General features: G+C 39.5%; 1 long non-coding RNA gene across 1 annotated transcript in view; it reads left to right on the forward strand.

Moving 5' to 3' along the window:
- Positions 1 to 16933: 16933 nt before the first annotated feature.
- The window catches only part of LOC129135942 (uncharacterized), a 57555-nt gene continuing 56476 nt past the window's right edge, over positions 16934 to 18012 (forward strand). The window contains exon 1 of the long non-coding RNA XR_008537056.2: positions 16934 to 17226. This is a non-coding gene — a long non-coding RNA (uncharacterized LOC129135942). The remainder of the gene's footprint in view (positions 17227 to 18012) is intronic.

The following is an 18012-nucleotide window of genomic DNA, read 5'->3' on the forward strand; positions in this document are numbered from 1 at the left end:
GTGATCAAGGAAGAAATGGAGTAGCCTGAATCATGTGGGTATGGGCTAATCCATGACTGGAGCATAAAGCTGAAGAGGGAACCCAAGATTTGATGTAGCACCCCAAAAACTCAACAGGGCTATATGTACCTGTGAGGAAATCAGAGGGGGACAAGAGCTCCATGTTTTGCATACAGAAAAAAAAAAAACAAAGGGGTGGAGAAGCAGACCTTCAACTGAGGAAGAGCTGTGTACCCAAAAAGTCCCCTCTCACCTCCTGCTGCCACAGCACCTCCTTGCCAGCACCTTTGCAAACCCTCTCTGGACATGTTTTAAAGTGATATTGAATAAACTGGTGTTATTGAGTTGATGTATGTTTAATCAAATAGCTTAACATCAATAAACTTGGTTTTATTCCCAGGGTACCTATTGAATGAAAAATACCTAGCATTTGTCTTGCTGGTGTGTTTTGTTTTTGCTTGTATAGTGATTTTGGGTTTTGAGATGTGGGCACTCTCCTTTGATGCTGCATATGGTCAGAAATCAATCCTGCTTCTGGCTTTATCAGTGAATCTGTTAGAAGCCTTTTCTAAGTCCTGTGCCCCCAAACCTACCAACTTGCCTTTTCACTGGGTCCCCATAACACTCTGCTTATCCTCATCATAATCTGAATATATTATATTAAAGTCATTTGTTTACTTATTTATTTCCTACTCTGGACTGAGTTCTTTGAAAGTAGAAATGATGTTACTGTATCCTCTAGTTTCAAGCACAGGGTATGGCAGTAATTAGTGCTTCATAAATGTTTGTTGACTATAAATTGGGTCTAAGTATAAATGGGGAAATCTTAAAAATCTAGGAATTTTGTTTAGTTTTGAGTGATCAAAATTTCTCATATCAGGAATCTCTCCAGCCCAGGAAGTAACATCAGACGACATTGATATTTTTATGAGTTTGAACCCAAAGAGACTGAACTTCTCATAAAGTATGTCAACATTTGCAGAGTACTGCCAGCTCTTTCTTTCAAGACATTGGTATACCTGAAATCAGTAGGAAATTAATACATTGAGGGAATTGTCCCCCTGACGTATCCCCTCAAAGTATAGGTTAATGAATGTAAAGGGTATTTTTACTTTATTCACCTCCCTTCCTGTATCATACAGCTGTATATTTCTTTTTCTTTTATTTGTTTTGAGACAGGGTCTGGCTCTTGCCCAGGCTGGAGTGCAGTGGCACGATCTTGGTTCAGTGCAACCTCCATGTCTTATGTTCAAGCGATCCTCTTACCTCAGCCTCCTGAGTAGCTGGGACTACAGGTGCATGCCATCACGGCCAGCTAATTTTTGTGTGTGTGTTTTTTTTGTTTTTTGTTTTTGTTTTTTGTAGAGAGGGGGTTTCGCCATGCTGCTTGCTGGTTTCAAACTCCTGAGCTCAAGCGATCCACCTGCCTTGGCCTTCCAAAGTGCTGGGACTGCAGGCATGTGCCTGGCCTTAAATTTCTTGATATATGTTTATTTATAATTGTAATGATCCCCCCCATTATTATGTGAAGAGTGTTCTGATGACATATTAGTTTGCTAGGGTTGTCATAACAAAGTACTATAAATGAGGTGGCTTAAACAACAGAAATTTATTATCTTCACAGTTCCGGAGGCTATAAATTCAAAATCAAGGTATTGGAGGGTTGGTTTGTTCTGAGGACTGTGATGAAAAATCTGTCACAGGCCTCTTTTTTTGGATTGTAGATGGTTATTTCTCCCTGTGATTCTTCACATTGTCTTACCTCTCTCTGTGTGTGTCTTTGAGCCCAAACTTCCCCCTTTTATAAGGATACTAGTGATACTGGATTAGGGCCCACCCTAGTGACCTCACTTTAACTTGATTACCTCTGTAAAGACTCTGTCATCAAATAAGGTCATGTTCTGAATTACTAGGGGTTAGAACTTCAGTATATGAATTTTGAGGGGGCACAATTCAACCCATACTCAGTGTAACCATAACTTACTATACGTTAAGGTAGAATCATGATGAAACTAGAGCGGAAATTGATATCTCACAGGAGATCCTGTACTTGGAAAAAAAGTGCATGAAGTAATAGCAATTTAGATGATCTGCTTTTGAGGAAGTGATGAGTGAGCATTCAGCAAAGGAGTTCCATTGTGTTATATGGGGGCATTTTAGAAAAAGGTACATGCATGTAAAAAACCTGTAAAGGTAGCACAAGGGGTGGGTGATCCTAGCTATGTGAGGAGGTATGGCCACCCAGGAGCCTTCAGTCCAGTCCTAGGCATAGTCCTCACTCTCATTTCGGACTCCACCCATTCCTCAACCTCATATCATTTGATTGACGCTGCATGATTTCCTCAATCCCAAACTTAAGGTGTGAACCTGTGGCCAATGCTAAGCCAGTTGTGTTCTCTTTCTCTGAACATCAAGTGAAGTGACTTGTGGAAAAAACAGCGACATTCAATGGTCGATGGTCATTTATTTATTCCAGTTGCAGCAGACTGAAAAGGTCAAGTAAACCGGTGGCCTGGGATTCTGCCTTGTTTTGGTTCTGAGTTTGGTTCTCTAGGCTACCTCTAGATTCTGTGTACTATCTGACATCTTCATAACAAACCCCACCCCCCACATCTTTTTTTTTTTTTTTCTTTAGACAGAGTTTAGTTCTTGTTGCCTAGACTGGAGTGCAATGGTGCTTTCTCGGCTCACTGCAGCCTCTGCCTCCCTGGTTCAAGCGATTCTCCTGCCTCAGCCTCCTGAGTAGCTGGGATTACAGGCATGTACCACCACGCTCAGCTAATTTTTGTATTTTTAGTAGAGATGGGGTTTTGCCATGTTGGCCAGGATGGTCTTGAACTCCTGACCTTAGGTGATCCACCCACCTCGGCCTCCCAAAGTGTTGGGATTACAGGCGTGAACCACCGCGCCCGGCCACCAAAACCCCTTTTGCTTAGCCAGGGTTGATTCGTGATGCTTTGGGTGGAAAAAATCTTAATTGCTATAGTGTTTTCTGAGGGATAATACTTGTTCTCTTTCATATTTACAGATGTTGTCTATACATGTTTATGAGCCTTGAGATGAAAATGAACAGTACAAATAGATTCCCCAAATAGGCCCTTTTAAGATTTCTTTTGGAAAGTGTGTGTGTGTGTATGTGTGTGTGTGTGTGTGTGTGTATGTGTGTATATATATATGTGTGTATATATATGTGTGTATATATGTATGTATATACACACACACATGCACACATGCATACGTATGTATATATGTATGCAGACATGTGCTGTATACGTAAGATATATTATGTAATATATAAATATATGTTAAATATTTTTATATGTCATATATTATAAATATTTAAATATATAATATAGTCGTTTTCCTTTTTTAATCTTAAAGCAAACCTATTTGGCCGAGAACTGTTTTGTAGAAAAATAATGAAAAATGTTTTTCTACAAATTGTTTTGCAGAAAAATAATGAAGAAAAATTAGCCATTCTAGCAAATAGCACAGAAAAACACACATGCCTATTTCTAGTTTTCTCCACCCTTTCACACACACACACACACACACACACAGACACACACAGACAAACACACATACAGAGGTTCATTATCAAGTTATAGTGATCGATAAGTTAAAGACTCAGTTTAATGCTTTGGTTAGAAATAGGATTGCAAACATAACCTTTATTATGTGAATCTACCAAAGAATAATTGTGTCTGTGTGCGAATTAGGATCAACAATGGAGTTTTGTTCAGAGTCCTGTCGAGATCCATATTGACTAGTCAGCTTAAGTTAGAAACTATGGTGCCTTACAGGTATCTGTCAAGTGCTTAACAACAAATCAAACATGTACAGAATATTTATTATGCTCAAGGCACTGAGGTTATCTGCAATGATATAAGGGCAAATAAGAACTGGGCTTAGGCTTTAAGGAGTTCATGAAATGCAAAAACATATGAAATCTGAAAATATTTGTGGAATTACCAACATATTTTTATTGACGCTGAAGCACTAGTACCATCAATAAAGTTAAGAGTTTTTACCTTGACTCAGACTGACAGGTCTGAAGCATAGAATCCAAGAACAATTTCTTGGGCTACTAACTTTTCCTGCTCTGAATATTAATTGATATTTGAGTTTTAGTTGTGAGATATGTATGATATTTTATGTAAAGGCTTATGTGCAATCTTTATGAAGATCAAAATGGGTACTTCTATCCAGGGCAACAGGCAACCTATCTAGAGAATTCTCTAAATTCTCTCTTCTATTTTGCTTATTGTTTTCCTACTTATGTTTCATGAGAGAAACATAAATGCTGAATATGTTGAAAACATGCTAGATGGAAAGTCACATAACAACTAGTTGGAAAGAGGCAAAGTAGTGTCAAAGTAGGCAAACCAGCCCTTCCACTTACTAGCTGATTTTGGGCCATCATCGGGCCCTGTGAGGCACAATTTTCTCCATTGTGTAACACAAATATTAGCAATTCCTTCTTTATCTTTCTCATTGGGCTGTGCAAGTCTCAAATAAGAAAATATTGTAATGTCTGAAGTACTACACAAATGTGAGTCACTACAGTTAAATGATGTCACAGGTTAGATTAATTATACTGGAAGATTTTCAAAGCTATTACTGTTACTCTGTAAAAGTCTGAGTAGAAAAAGACAGCACTCACATATTTTTATCTTTCAGATGAGTGTGGGAGGGAGGTGGGACAGAGGAGCTAGAGGAGAGTCCAAGCTGAATATATGAAATTTATAACACAATAAAATGCAGTGAACTGAAGGACTTGGAACAAACTGACTGCATTTTCTTTATCCTCTTCATGATCTGCTTGCAATAGATTTTCTAAAATTATCCCCAAAGCAAGAAAAGGCACTGAATGATCCAGGTGGATTTGAAAAATAAGCTCTAAAAAAATAAGAAATGCATTAATGGCTTTTCCCTGGGAAGGAAATTAAATAAAACAATCAAAGTATATCTTCCACTGCCTAAAATAGAGAGAATTCAACCATTTTATAATTGTGACCTTCATTGTAATCTTAGCTGATAAGTAGGTTTGGAGAGAAACTAAACTAAAAGGTATTGCTCTCCTTCCATTCCTCTGACAAGAACAGAAAGTCTGAGTCATAAAATAGAGGCCTTAGCCACTAGTTAGATTTTCGGATTTGTCATTTCTGTGGAGCCATTTTAAGAACTGATATATATTTAAAACCCTAGACATTTAATGTCTGATGTTTTTGAGGAATATGTGTGTGTGTACATTTGTGGAGTCTTACATGAGTTGAATCTGTGTTTTTGGTGGTTCATACTCTTCAAACGTTTCAATCTGAAGCAAATTCACCCCCTGTAACATATCCTGGCCTCATTAAGAAAGGCAAAATCACTGGATAAATTATTTTTGTTTTTCTGTGTCCTGTCTCAGTGCTCAAGTTTTCTACTTAATTAGTCAGCGGGTGGATTTTATTTATCTGGCAAGGAAAAGTCAAACATCACAAACATTTAATTAAAAGTTTATCTAAGCAGATACTTATATTTTGAATTCAAATGTACATGTGGCCCTTTTGCAAACTATGGCCATCTGAGTACTTGACCTTATGTGTGAAATACTTAAGCTTTCCTATGCATAACCACAAATTTATACTTACCTGCAGAGTCAGAGAGATGCTTTTAATACATAGAAAGTCAATCAATAAAGCTGCCTATTTATCTCTGTTTTTGCTATTGTCCCTCCCTTTTTTTAGTAAAAAAATTTTCTTCATCAAAATGTTTGAGTAGGTTTTTAAAAAAAAAAAAAAAAGCAGAGTTGCCAATTACCAATTATCTTTCCTCAGAGCATTAAAAAGCTAACACTGGTAAATAGATGCTCTCCACCTTCTATTTAGAACTTCACAAATTCTTCCCTGATAATAATGCAATTATTTGTTTAGTATAAATGATCCAATTAGCCTGTAGAAAAGGAAAAAAACAAGATAACTATAAATAACAGATTATTTGGAACTATATAAACAGTAGGTCCTGATGTACAAACTTAGGGTATAAATATGTTCATATATTTTTTAAAAATTATTTGAATTGACCATTCTAGCCCCCATAAGACTTACTAGCAAGAATCTAGTATTCCTTGTTGTGATTCCACTCCTCCAAATAGTGTAAAAATCCCAGTTCAAAGATGGTGATGGTGATGGTGGTGTTAGGTCTGAGCTGTTGCTTCTTGCTACTTGATATCATAAATGAAGATTGGTTCCATGCAGTCTACACTGCTACTAGAATGGGCTGGTTGGCCTGGGTCCTTGACCAGGCCTTGGGTTGGGTCCCAGGGGAACAACACATTTTAGTTTACACTTTTATTTATTTATTTATATTTATTTATTTACTTATTTATTTGAGACAGAGTTTCACTCTGTTGCCCAGGCTGGAGTGCAGTGGTGGGATCCAGCTTACTGCAACCTCTGCCCGTCCTTGGTTTTGAGTGATTCTCATGCCTCAGCCTCCCGAGTAACTGGGACCACAGGTGCGTGCCACCACACCTGGCTAATCTGTGAATTTTTAGTAGAGATGAGATTTCGCCATGTTGGCCAGATTGGTCTCAAACTCCTGACCTTAGGTGATCTGCTCGCCTCAGCCTCCCAAAGTGTTGGGATTACAGGCTTGAGCCACCATGCCAGGCTTAGTTTACACTTTTGTGCTGTCAAGTCCACCTACTATGCTAAGGTGCCTAGGGTGGGGGAACTTCCAGCATTAGTCACCTGCTCACACAAGCCCTCTCTCATAAACATTTAAACCCAGGTGGTAGCCCTGCATCACCTGTCCTCAAAGACACTGCCAATTTTGTACTTTAGTTTCCATGATTATAATTTTTCATTTTGAATATTGTCCAGAGTTCAGGGACTGGGATCTTTAGGCAGATTGGGCCACCTCCATCCCAAGAAAAACCTCTGCTTATCAGGATATGGGCAGATTTACTCAGCTCCTGGAAAAAAACCAAAGGCCTATGCTCTTCTCTCAGGACAATGGGTGAATACTTGCTCTACCTTGTTCCTTAACTTAAACAAACAAACAAACAAACAAACAAAACCCTCAACTGGCTCTACCCTCAACAACTGTAATATTTGGAAGCATTTAGAGCAGAAAGATAAATACACATGTACTTTGAGCAAATGGCCTTCTGTTGCTCTTGTGTGTCATTTTGATCTAACCTATAATGTCAAAGCGTAACCACACAAAATAAATGGTTTAGTAAATTCAATCACTGTGGATACCCAAACTGTATAATGAATAATATTTCAGATACATTTGCTAGAAAATTGCTTTAGTGCTTTTTTCCATTTGGTCATCTGAAATATCTGACCTTTATCCCAATACTTTGTCCAAAGAGGAGCTATTGTAACATTGGAAGACCGGAGAATTCAAAGTGGAGGGATTAAAAAACCTCTTTCTGGCTGGGTGCGGTGGCTCACGCCTGTAATTCCAGCATTCTGGGAGGCCAAGGTGGACATATCACTTGAGGCCAGGAGTTTGACACCAGCCTGGCCATCAGGGAAAAACCCCATCTCTACTAAAAATACCAGGAAAAAAAAAAAAAAAAAGCCAGGCCTGTAATCCCAGCTACTCGGGAGGCTGAGACATGAAAATTGCTTGAACCCACAAGGCAGAGGCTGCAGTGAGCCGAGATCATGCCATTGCCCTCCTCGGCGACAGAGCAAGACACTGTCTCAAAAATAAAAACAAAAACAAAGCAAAACCCAAAAACAAACAAACAAATAAAATTTCTTTCTAATTTGGTAACTGCATATATACTCTACTGTTTTCACTCTATTGACATAAAAATTCAGCAGGCTATGTTTATCTTCAATGAAATCTCATTGACATAACCAGGATTAAAATTAGCTCTTGAATTTAAAACCTCAGTTTATAGAGTAGGTTACATCACAGTTAATATTTACATGTGGCACAGTGGCAGAAGGAAAACTGCTCAAACCAGAGCCGTCCATCAAAAGAATAAGGTTCCTGGAACAACTATATCAATAAAATTTGCCAATGTTAAGAGAAAAGAAGAATTATGTTTCACTAGACAGAGAAAACCAAACGCATATGGTTTCATGACCTTCTTGTCATTTAATTTTACAATGAATGTCTAATTCAAATTCTGGCCTTTTTAATGGGAATGCTCTTTAGCAAAGCTACAAATGCTAATAATTAACATATTTCTTACAATGGCAATTACTGTTGTGAAGGGATTCACCTCTGATTCATGGCTGAATTTTGGATAGTTTGGTGGCCTAGAGTTAGATGATACTCCACTTCCCTAGGAGTCTATCTTTGTAATTACTGATCTTAAGAAGACATTTATGCAGCCAACAAACACATGAAAAAATGCTCATCATCACTGGCCATCAGAGAAATGCAAATCAAAACAACGATGAGATACCATCTCACACCAGTTAGAATGGCGATCATTAAAAAGTCAGGAAATAGGTGCTGGAGAGGATGTGGAGAAATAGGAACACTTTTACACTGTTGGGACTGTAAACTAGTTCAACCATTGTGGAAGTCAGTGTGGCGATTCCTCAGGGATCTAGAACTAGAGATACCATTTGACCCAGCTATCCCATTACTGGGTATATACCCAAAGGATTATAAATCATGCTGCTATAAAGACACATGCACACATATGTTTATTGCAGCACTATTCACAATAGCAAAGACTTGGAACCAACCAAAATGTCCAACAACGATAGACTGGATTAAGAAAATGTGGCACATATACACCATGGAATACTATGCAGCTGTAAAAAATGATGAGTTCATGTCCTTTGTAGGACATGGATTAAACTGGAAACCATCATTCTCAGCAAACTATCGCAAGGACAAAAAACCAAACAGCGCATATTCTCACTCATAGGTGGGAATTGAATAATGAGAACACATGGACACAGGAAGGGGAACATCACACTCCGGGGACTGTTGTGGGGTGTGGGGAGAGGGGGGAGGGATAGCATTAGGAGATATACCTAATGCTAAATGACGAGTTAATGGGTGCAGCACACCAACATGGCACATGTATACATATGTAACAAACCTGCACATTGTGCACATGTACCCGAAAACTTAAAGTATAATAAAATTAAAAAAAAAAAAGAGGATATTGAGAAACTTCCCAAAAGAAAAAGTGAACAACTTAAGGGTAGTTCACAACTGGGGTTCAGATGTACACAGGTATGTCTGGTGGATTTGGGGCTGGGGTGTATATGTTTTGGAGGTGGGAGCACAAGCTGACCAATTTTATGAAGTCTTAGAGGGAGTACCTGATAAGAGAATTCACCACGAGGACAATGTGCTGCTGGACAAGTCAGACTCCAGTACAGGCCAAAGGACAGAGGGTCTGTGAAAGTGAAAGAAATATTAAAGTGTGGCAGCTAATACTTGAAATTAACCCTGATAAATTCACCCTGTATGTCACTCTAAGGAGAGAGAAAAAAATGTGTTTTTCACTGTCTTTGTAACCCTACATCCCAGGCCCCTGATTTTTTTTTTTTTTTTTTTTGCATTCTTCTCACTGCTGTCCACCATTTCTGAGAACCCCCAAGGAGAGCATAACACACAGAGCAGATTCTTTCACTTGTCTCTCTTTGTGAACATTATTGACTGGAAACAATCTTGGGAGGGCAAAAACAAAACAAAACAAAAACAAAATAAAAGACAAAAGCGAGGTAGGTGCAGTGTCAGCACAGTTCTGGCACTGTTAACAGCAGCACCAATGTAGGTGTCGGTGTGTGATGACCACGAATGATTTGTAAGACATTCCTTAGTGATTCTGCCACACTGGGCAACTCAGGGAAGAAAGAACAGTCTGAAAGGACCTGGAATCCTTCAAGAGCAAGTCCAAATTTATTTATTTTTTATTATTTTTTTAAGATGGGGTCTCGCTTTGTGGCCCAGGCTGAAGCACAGTGGCACAGTCTCGGCTCACTGCAACCTCTGCCTCCCAGGTTCAAGCAATTCTCTTGCCTCAGCCTCCGAAGTAGCTGGGACCACAGGTGTGTGCTGCCATGCCTGGCTAATTTTTTTTTGTATTTTTAGTAGAGATGGGGTTTCAGCATCTCTCAAACTCCTGAACTCAGGTGATCTGCCTGCCTCGGCCTCCCAAAGTGCTGGGATTATAGGTGTGAGACACTGTGCCCATCCACAAGTCCAAATTTAACTGAAAATTTGACATTATTTGTATCCACAAACTAATGAAGTTAATAGACATTTGGGTGAATATTCATTATCATTTTATTGGTAGTTTTGTGATAACCTTTGTGGGACAGATCTCGATTCATGACTGAAACATAACTTTAGCTCACTCCTCCATTCCAAATTATGTAATAATAGTTGTACTCAAACATACACACATACACGTATTTAATAATTTTAAAATTTTGGACAACTTTACTTCTTAAGAAGTGAGCTGGCCAGGCGTGATGGCTCACACCTGTGATCCCAGCACTTTGGGAGGCTAAGGTGGATGGATCATTTGAGGTCAGGAGTTTGAGACGAGCATGGCCAACATGGTGAAACCTCGTCTCTACTAAAAATACAAAAATTAGCTGGGCATGGTGGCAGGCACCTGTAATCCCAGATACTCAGGAGGCTGAGGCACGAGAATCACTTGAACCCGGGAGGTGGAGGTTGCAGTGAGCCAAGATAGCACCAATGCACTCCAGCCTGAGCAATAGAGTGAGACTGTCTCAAAAAAAAAAAAAAAAAAAAAAAGAGGTGAGCTTAACTGTTTCCACAGATTGTGTTCTTTTGCTAGCCGTTATAATGCTGTACAATGAAGCCAGCTGAATATACCCATTAGAAAAGCAAAAAGTTCTGATATGAGAGAAGGTGGAACAGAGGGAAAATATATATAGATATTGTAGGAAGATAAAAATAAAAATGATAACTATTGAAATACAGAGATTTTTTTTTTTTTCTTTAGGTGGTATCTTGCTGTGTCACCCAGCCTGAAGTGCCATGGTGGATCTTGGCTCACTGCAACCTCCACATCCTGGGTTCAAGCGATTCTCCTGCCTCTGCCTCCTGAGTAGCTGGGATTACAGAGGCCCGCCACCACGCCCAGCTAATTTTTGTATTTTTAGTAGAGACTGGGTTTCACCATGTTGGTCAGGCTGGTCTCGAACTCCTGACCTTGTGATCTGCCCACCTCAGCCTCCCAAAGTGCTGGGATTACAGGCGTGAGCCACCGCACCTGACCGAGATGATTTTCAAATGTACGTTTTATGTCTACATAAGATTCAACATCAGTACAACACTGAAGTTTTATCAAACTTCTATGATATGTCTGAAACTGTGCTAGAGCCTGAGATGCAAAGATAACTAAGTCACAGACTCTGGCATGACGACTTCTCCAACTTAAAAGGGAATTAAGTGGGTAATAAGCGCAATAAATAATGTAAAAGGAATACTGTCTGACACAAAGGAAAGAGTGTAGCGGGTTTTGGGAAAGTGGTTTGAGATGGCTTCACAGAAGACTCTCTTAGCCTTGGTTTTGAGGGTGGAATAGTTAAAGAAGGCTGTTTCAGTTAGGAAAAATTGCATGTAAAAACAAGGAGCATAAACCAGATTTTTATTCGCTAGATGAAAGTCCTTGCAGTTTTTCCCATGGTCTATTTGGAGAACCACTACATACTAGAAAGCTAGTATGACAAAATTTCAGGGAGTATTTCGGAGAATGCTAGGGAATGAAGTTGGAGAGGTGAATTCCATTCGGGTCGTTGAGAGCTATGGTAAGGGATTGGATTTTATAATGCGGGCAATGAGAAACCATTGAGGTGTTTTAAGTAAAGAGCAATATATTTAGTCATGAGCTAAAAAAGAAATAGCACTACCAGGCATCCACAAAAATGACCTTCTTTTCCTACCTCTGTCCCACTTGTTTGTAGAACCCTTTCTCATATGCACATCTGCATGGTGCATAACCATCTTTTCTAAAATTTGTGCTTATCTTAGCCCTTTGATGTTATAGGTATTGATTGTTGAAAAATAGAATTCATTTCATGAGTCCATTCTTTTATGATATTGTTGATTTCTGCCAAGATAAAAATGTTTTCAGGTTGAGAAACAGTGTATGGGTTCTTTATTATTATTATTATTATTTTTTTTTGAGATGGAGTTTCTCTCTGTCACCTAGGCTGGAGTGCAGTGGTGCGACTTCGGCTCACTGCAACCTCTCTCTCCTGGGTTCAAGCGATTCTCCTGCCTAAGCCTCCAAGTAGTGGGGATTACAGGCATGCACCACCATGCCTGGCTAATTTTTGTATTTTTAGTAGAGAAGGGGTTTCACCATGTTGGCCAGGCTGGTCTCAAACTCCTGACCCCAAGTGATCTGCCCCCCTCCCCCAAGTGATCTCCCTCCCAAAATGCTGGGATTACAGGCATGAGTCACTGTGCCTGGCCTAGGTTCTCTATTTTTAAGATCATTTTATTAATAAACATTGTGAAAAATGGCTTGTCAGTAGAATCAAGTGCTTCGTATTTATGATGATAAAATGTGATCTCTTAAACTTTCAAATATAGTGAAGACTATTTAAAAGGAGAGAGTTTTATAGTTTTCCACTGTAGGAAGAAGATTCTAGGTTCGAATGAGTTAACTGTGACATATGGGAATTCATAGCCCATTTTGGTTTTTCATATATTTTTAAACATACTAAATTCAGAAAACAATGTTAAAGACTATGTTTTTGAAGAAGACATAGCTTGCTTTAAATTTAAAACACTAAATAGCAGAAATAAATGGGTACTTTATTTCACAAATTCTTACCCTAATTCAAAATGTTTCCAATTTAGAGAAATAAGCTTAGAAATGTGTTTTCATGGACTACCGTTTTTATACTGACTACAGTGTGAATAGTTATTTAGGAATTTCTGCCAATATTGTGAACAAATTAAGGCTTCAAAATATCTGCTGTGCAGTGCATACATATAGTGCACATTCAATAAACATTTAGTTGAATTATGACAGTTCTCACTGTAATAAATTGGTTTCTTAAGCTGGATCCTTTATTTAATATTCACAATTTTCACATGACCTTTGGAACTTTTGGATGATGGGGGAAGTAGTGTGGAGAGTTACAGTTTACTACTGTAAAGAAGAAATCCATATTTTCTTAACAAACTTTTCACAAATGCTGTTCATGTCCATAATTAGACCCCCTTAGTGCTTCTAGATCTTATTTGATCTCACATTTAGTTCCACAGACATTTACCTAGAACCTAGGGCACTGGTTTTATTGTTCTGATGTGTGGGTTTCAGTTGCTTAACATGTGTGTCCAGTCTTCCATTATTTCAGGGCAGAGCTCATGTTTTTCTTATCCTCCTCCTTCCTTTTATCCTTTTGTCTCTGTACCATCTTTTGACAGATTATAGGATATGGAATTCCAATTCCATATCAGCAAATTGCAAGTCACTTTTATTGAGAACACTTAGAAAAAAAGAAGTAAGGAGAATGGTGGCCCAGCTTGGTGCCTAAGGGCTCTGGCTCGGGTGTCAAAAGTGGGTTCCAATCCTCCCCTGATCACTCATTAATTGTGCAACCTTGGGCAAGGTACTAAACTTCTACAAACCTCTATTTCCTCATACATAAAATGAGGATGGCGCTAATAACTAGCTCATAAGGTAGTTTTAACATAGGCCAGGTGCAGTGGCTCACGCCTGTAATCCCAGCACTTTGGGAGGCCGAGGCGCGGGGATCACAAGGTCAGATGTTTGAGACCACCCTGACCAACATGGTGAAACCCCATCTCTACAAAAAATACAAAAATTAGCCAGGTGTGGTGGTGTGCCCCTGTAATCCCAGCTACTCAGGAGGCAGAGGCAGGAGAATCGCTTGAACCCTGGAGGTGGAGGTTGCAGTGAGCTGAGATCACGCCACTGCACTCCAAGCTGGGTGGCAGAGCGAGACTCTGTCTCAAAATAAATAAATAAATAAATAAATAAATAAATGGAATAATGCTTACAAAACCTAGCACATGGTTATCACCAGATAGATGTCATGATTGGTATATAAATATGAATAAATGAGGAGGTTTTTCCAGTAAAACATTGGAGGAGGTAAAGACAGCTGAGAAAGCAACTACTGCCTTGGTACTACATTCTTTTCTTTATTAGAATGAGAACTCAGATGTGCTTCGGATGTCCTTTAGCCAGAATAACTTCTGGAAAGAGCCCAAGATATATTAACATGTCTACTACAGAAAAGATTTGAACAATAGCCCCTCAGTTGTGCAAAGTAGGCCAGCATTCCAGAGAGCCTTCCAGACATTCGCTTTTAAATTTCTGTGTCCCTAAAACTATGGTGTAAACTGAAATGACAGGACTTACAGCTCTAGGTTATAAAAATCAGAAAGGACCAGACACATTTAAACAATGCCTCAGCATGCAAGCCATTTGTGATAAAGCAAATTAATTTCTAATTTTCCTATTGTAACTTAGGGGAAGTGGTCTTTTGAAAAATTCATATTAAGCAGGGGATGAAAACAGGAAATGGATTTTGCAGTCTTCAGTCTTAATTTAAGATGCCAAATAGCACTGACAATTGCATGTGCTGCCTTTGTTTTAGTGATGGTAAAAATAAAAAACAGGTTGGGCGTGGTGGCTCATGCCTGTAATCCCAGCACTTTAGGAGGCTGAGGTGGGTGGCTCACTTGAGGTCAAGAGTTCAAGACCAGTCTGGCTAACATGGTGAAACCCCATCTCTACTAAAAATACAAAAATTAGCTGGGCGGTAGTGGCGTGTACTTGTAATCCCAGCTACTCGTGAGACTGAGGCAGGAGAATCGCTTGAATCCAGGAGGCGGAGGTTGCGGTGAGCTGAGATCACATCACTGCACTCCAATCTGGGTGACAGAGTGAGACCCTGTCCCCCAAAAAATAAAAAATGAAATTAAAATTAAAAAATAAAAAAACAGCTGGGAGTCCGAGGCAGGCAGATCACGTGAGGTCAGGAGTTGAAGACCAGCCTGGTCAACATGGTGAAACCCCGTCTCTACAAAAATACAAAAATTAGCTGGGCATGATGGCAGGTGTCTGTAATCCCAGCTACTCAGGAGGCTGGGGCAGGAGAATCACTTGAACCTGGGAGGCGAAGGCTGCAGTGACCCACGACAGCGCTACTGCATTCTGGCCTGGGTGACAGAGTGAGACTCTGCCTCAAAAAATAAAAATAAAATAAAAAATAAAAATAAAAAACAAATGAAAACCAACCAAACAACAACAACAAAAGCCAAAAATAAAAATGCCTGTGAGAGATTTCTTAGAGTCACTCATTATTAGTTCATGCTCCCAGTAGAGATATTTCTTCAATCAAGTCCCAGTTTCCTCCTCTTTTATTGCATTCTTTCGTGAAGAAAGCTTAAAGAAATGAATTCTTGTCCTTGGAAATGAGGGAGGACTATACTATGCTTTCTCTAGAAGGCACTACTGTGTGTTTGAGCACGTTTTTCAAATAATTAGTAGGTGTGAGTGGTTCTGCCAATAGACATACCACATTTATTTTCAGTGATCACTTGAAAAACACACCTATAAGCTTATAATTGCTGACATTAACAAACAACAGGTATGAAGATGCTGCTCACAAAAAGTGCATGTAGTTCCATGTGTTTTATTTAGTCTGTTTGAAATGAAGTTTAGCAAATCTATAGCACACAGCATGAAACACGTCAGTCATTTTGAATTTAACATTGTGCATAATGTATTCATAAGAATTATATTCATTTATTTATTAGCATTTATCTTCATATCAAAGGTTAAAAGTTTCAAGATGCACAAAAATGGTTAACGTTCTGTGAGAAGTCTGAGAAATCACTGAAGACATGAAAATGACAGGCTGGAGGAAGAAGTAAAGAACCTAGAAGGCCAAAATGGAATTCTAAGATAACATGAATATAGAACATAGAAAAGAGAAAGGATTGATTGAAAAAAGGAAAGGGGAAAAAAAAGGAATTATTAAATGGAAACATTAGATTCAAGTAAACCCAAAACAATCATCAAAGTAGATGTTAACAGCATTTTGAGTACATGTTGTGAGTATGAGAAGTGCAATTCTAAATGTTAGGCCCTTATGTTTTAACATATCAGCAAATACAATATTTTGTTTCTAATTTAACAAATTTTTAAGAATGTTATGTTAGTTGTGACATATTTCCAATAAATAATTATGTTTCCCAAGGACACTGGGTACAATAAAGTGGGTCTGACAATTAACTTACCTTTGAAACCTGAGCCCTTCATTAGTTACAGGAATAGACTGGAACATGATTTTTCCTCTCCTGCTTGGAGAACCCACAAGTTGTGTTTTCGTTATGAATATTGGAAATTCTTTCTTTTAGACAAATGAAGGGTGTGCATTTCTTCGGCCAGGAGTTACCAGGCTGATAATCCTGATGCAGTGGTTCTCAAAGTCTCCTCAGAAGGCCCGCAGTAGCACCAGCAGCACCAAAGGACTTGTTGGAAACACCAGTTTTCTAGGCCGGGCACAGTGGCTCATGCCTGTAATCCCAGCACTTTCGGAGGCCGAACTCCTGAGGTCAGGAGTTTTGAGACCAGCCTGGCCAACATGGCAAAACCCCGCCTCTACTAAAAATACAAAAATCAGCCGGGTGTAGTGGCGGGCACCTGAAATCACAGTTACTTGGGAGGCTGAGGCAGGAGAATCGCTTGAACCTGGGAGGCAGAAGTTGCAGTGAGACAAGATCACACCATTGCACTCCAGCCTGGGCGACAAGAGCAAAAACTCTGATTAGAAAAAAAAAAAAAAAAAAACAGGCGCCGTGGCTCACGCCTATAACCCCAGCACTTCAGGAGGTTGAGGTGGGCGGATCACCTGAGGTCAGGAGTTCAAGATCAGCCTGGCCAATAGAGTGAAACCCCGCCTCTACAAAAACATGATGGCGCGCGACTGTTTCCCATCTACTCAGAGGCTGAGGCGGGAGAATCGCTTGAACCCGGAAGGCGGAGGTTGCAGTGAGCTGAAATCACGCCATTGCGCTCCAGCCTGGGTGACAGAGCAAGACTCCGTCACAAAAAAAAAGAAAAAAGAAACACCAGTTTTCTGATTCCACCGAAGACCTACTGCCTCAGAAACTATGAGGGCAGAACCCAGCAATCTGTGCTTTCTTTCACAAGCCCTCCAGGAGTTGCTGAAATTTAAGAATCATTGCCCCAAAAAGTGGCCCTCATAATGATGCCAGGTAAGGAAAGACAACATTATTACCTATGTGTGGTGTGTTAACATTCTTTATGAAACATGTGTGAAGACCTAAATCGAAGACTTTCTCCATGAGATATTCCCTAATCACATTAGTGAAATAAAACTATATTTCCTCTACTTTTCTACTGCTACAGAAATCTCCCCCAGTTAGGATAGTCCCAGTTTCCTATTTATCTTTGTTTTTCTTGCAGTGCACAGCATGTCACCCAGTAATTGATAAGTTTTTTTTGTTTTTTTTTCTTTGAGACGGAGTCTTGCTCTGTCTCCCAGGCTGGAGTGCAGTGGCGCATCTCGGCTCCCCAAGTAGCTGGGACTACAGGCGCCCGCCATCACGCCCGGCTAATTTTTTGTATTTTTAGTAGAGACGGGGTTTCACCGTGTTAGCCAGGATGGTCTCGATTTCCTGACCTCGTGATCCGCCCGCCTCAGCCTCCCAAAGTGCTGGGATTACAGGCGTGAGCCACCGCCCCTGGCCTAATTGATATGTTTAAATGTTAAAATTAAATGCAATGATTTCCTAAAATAAACAAATGTGGGACAATTTATTGCACTCTGTTCAAATTCCCATTTTGAAGTGGAATTCAAACAAACATGACAGTAAAGGGGGACAGTGAGCACAGGGACAAGAGAAAAGGAGAAAGGGAAGAAATACAGAGAACTAGATAGGAAGTGTCAAAGACTGATGGGTGTAAGCCACCTTTACCTCTGGATATTGGTTTTCCTTTGAATTGTGGTATGTGGTCATATTGCTTATTAGTTATAACAT

This window comes from Pan troglodytes, chromosome 11, assembly GCF_028858775.2.
Source record: "Pan troglodytes isolate AG18354 chromosome 11, NHGRI_mPanTro3-v2.0_pri, whole genome shotgun sequence".
Lineage (NCBI taxonomy): Eukaryota > Metazoa > Chordata > Mammalia > Primates > Hominidae > Pan > Pan troglodytes.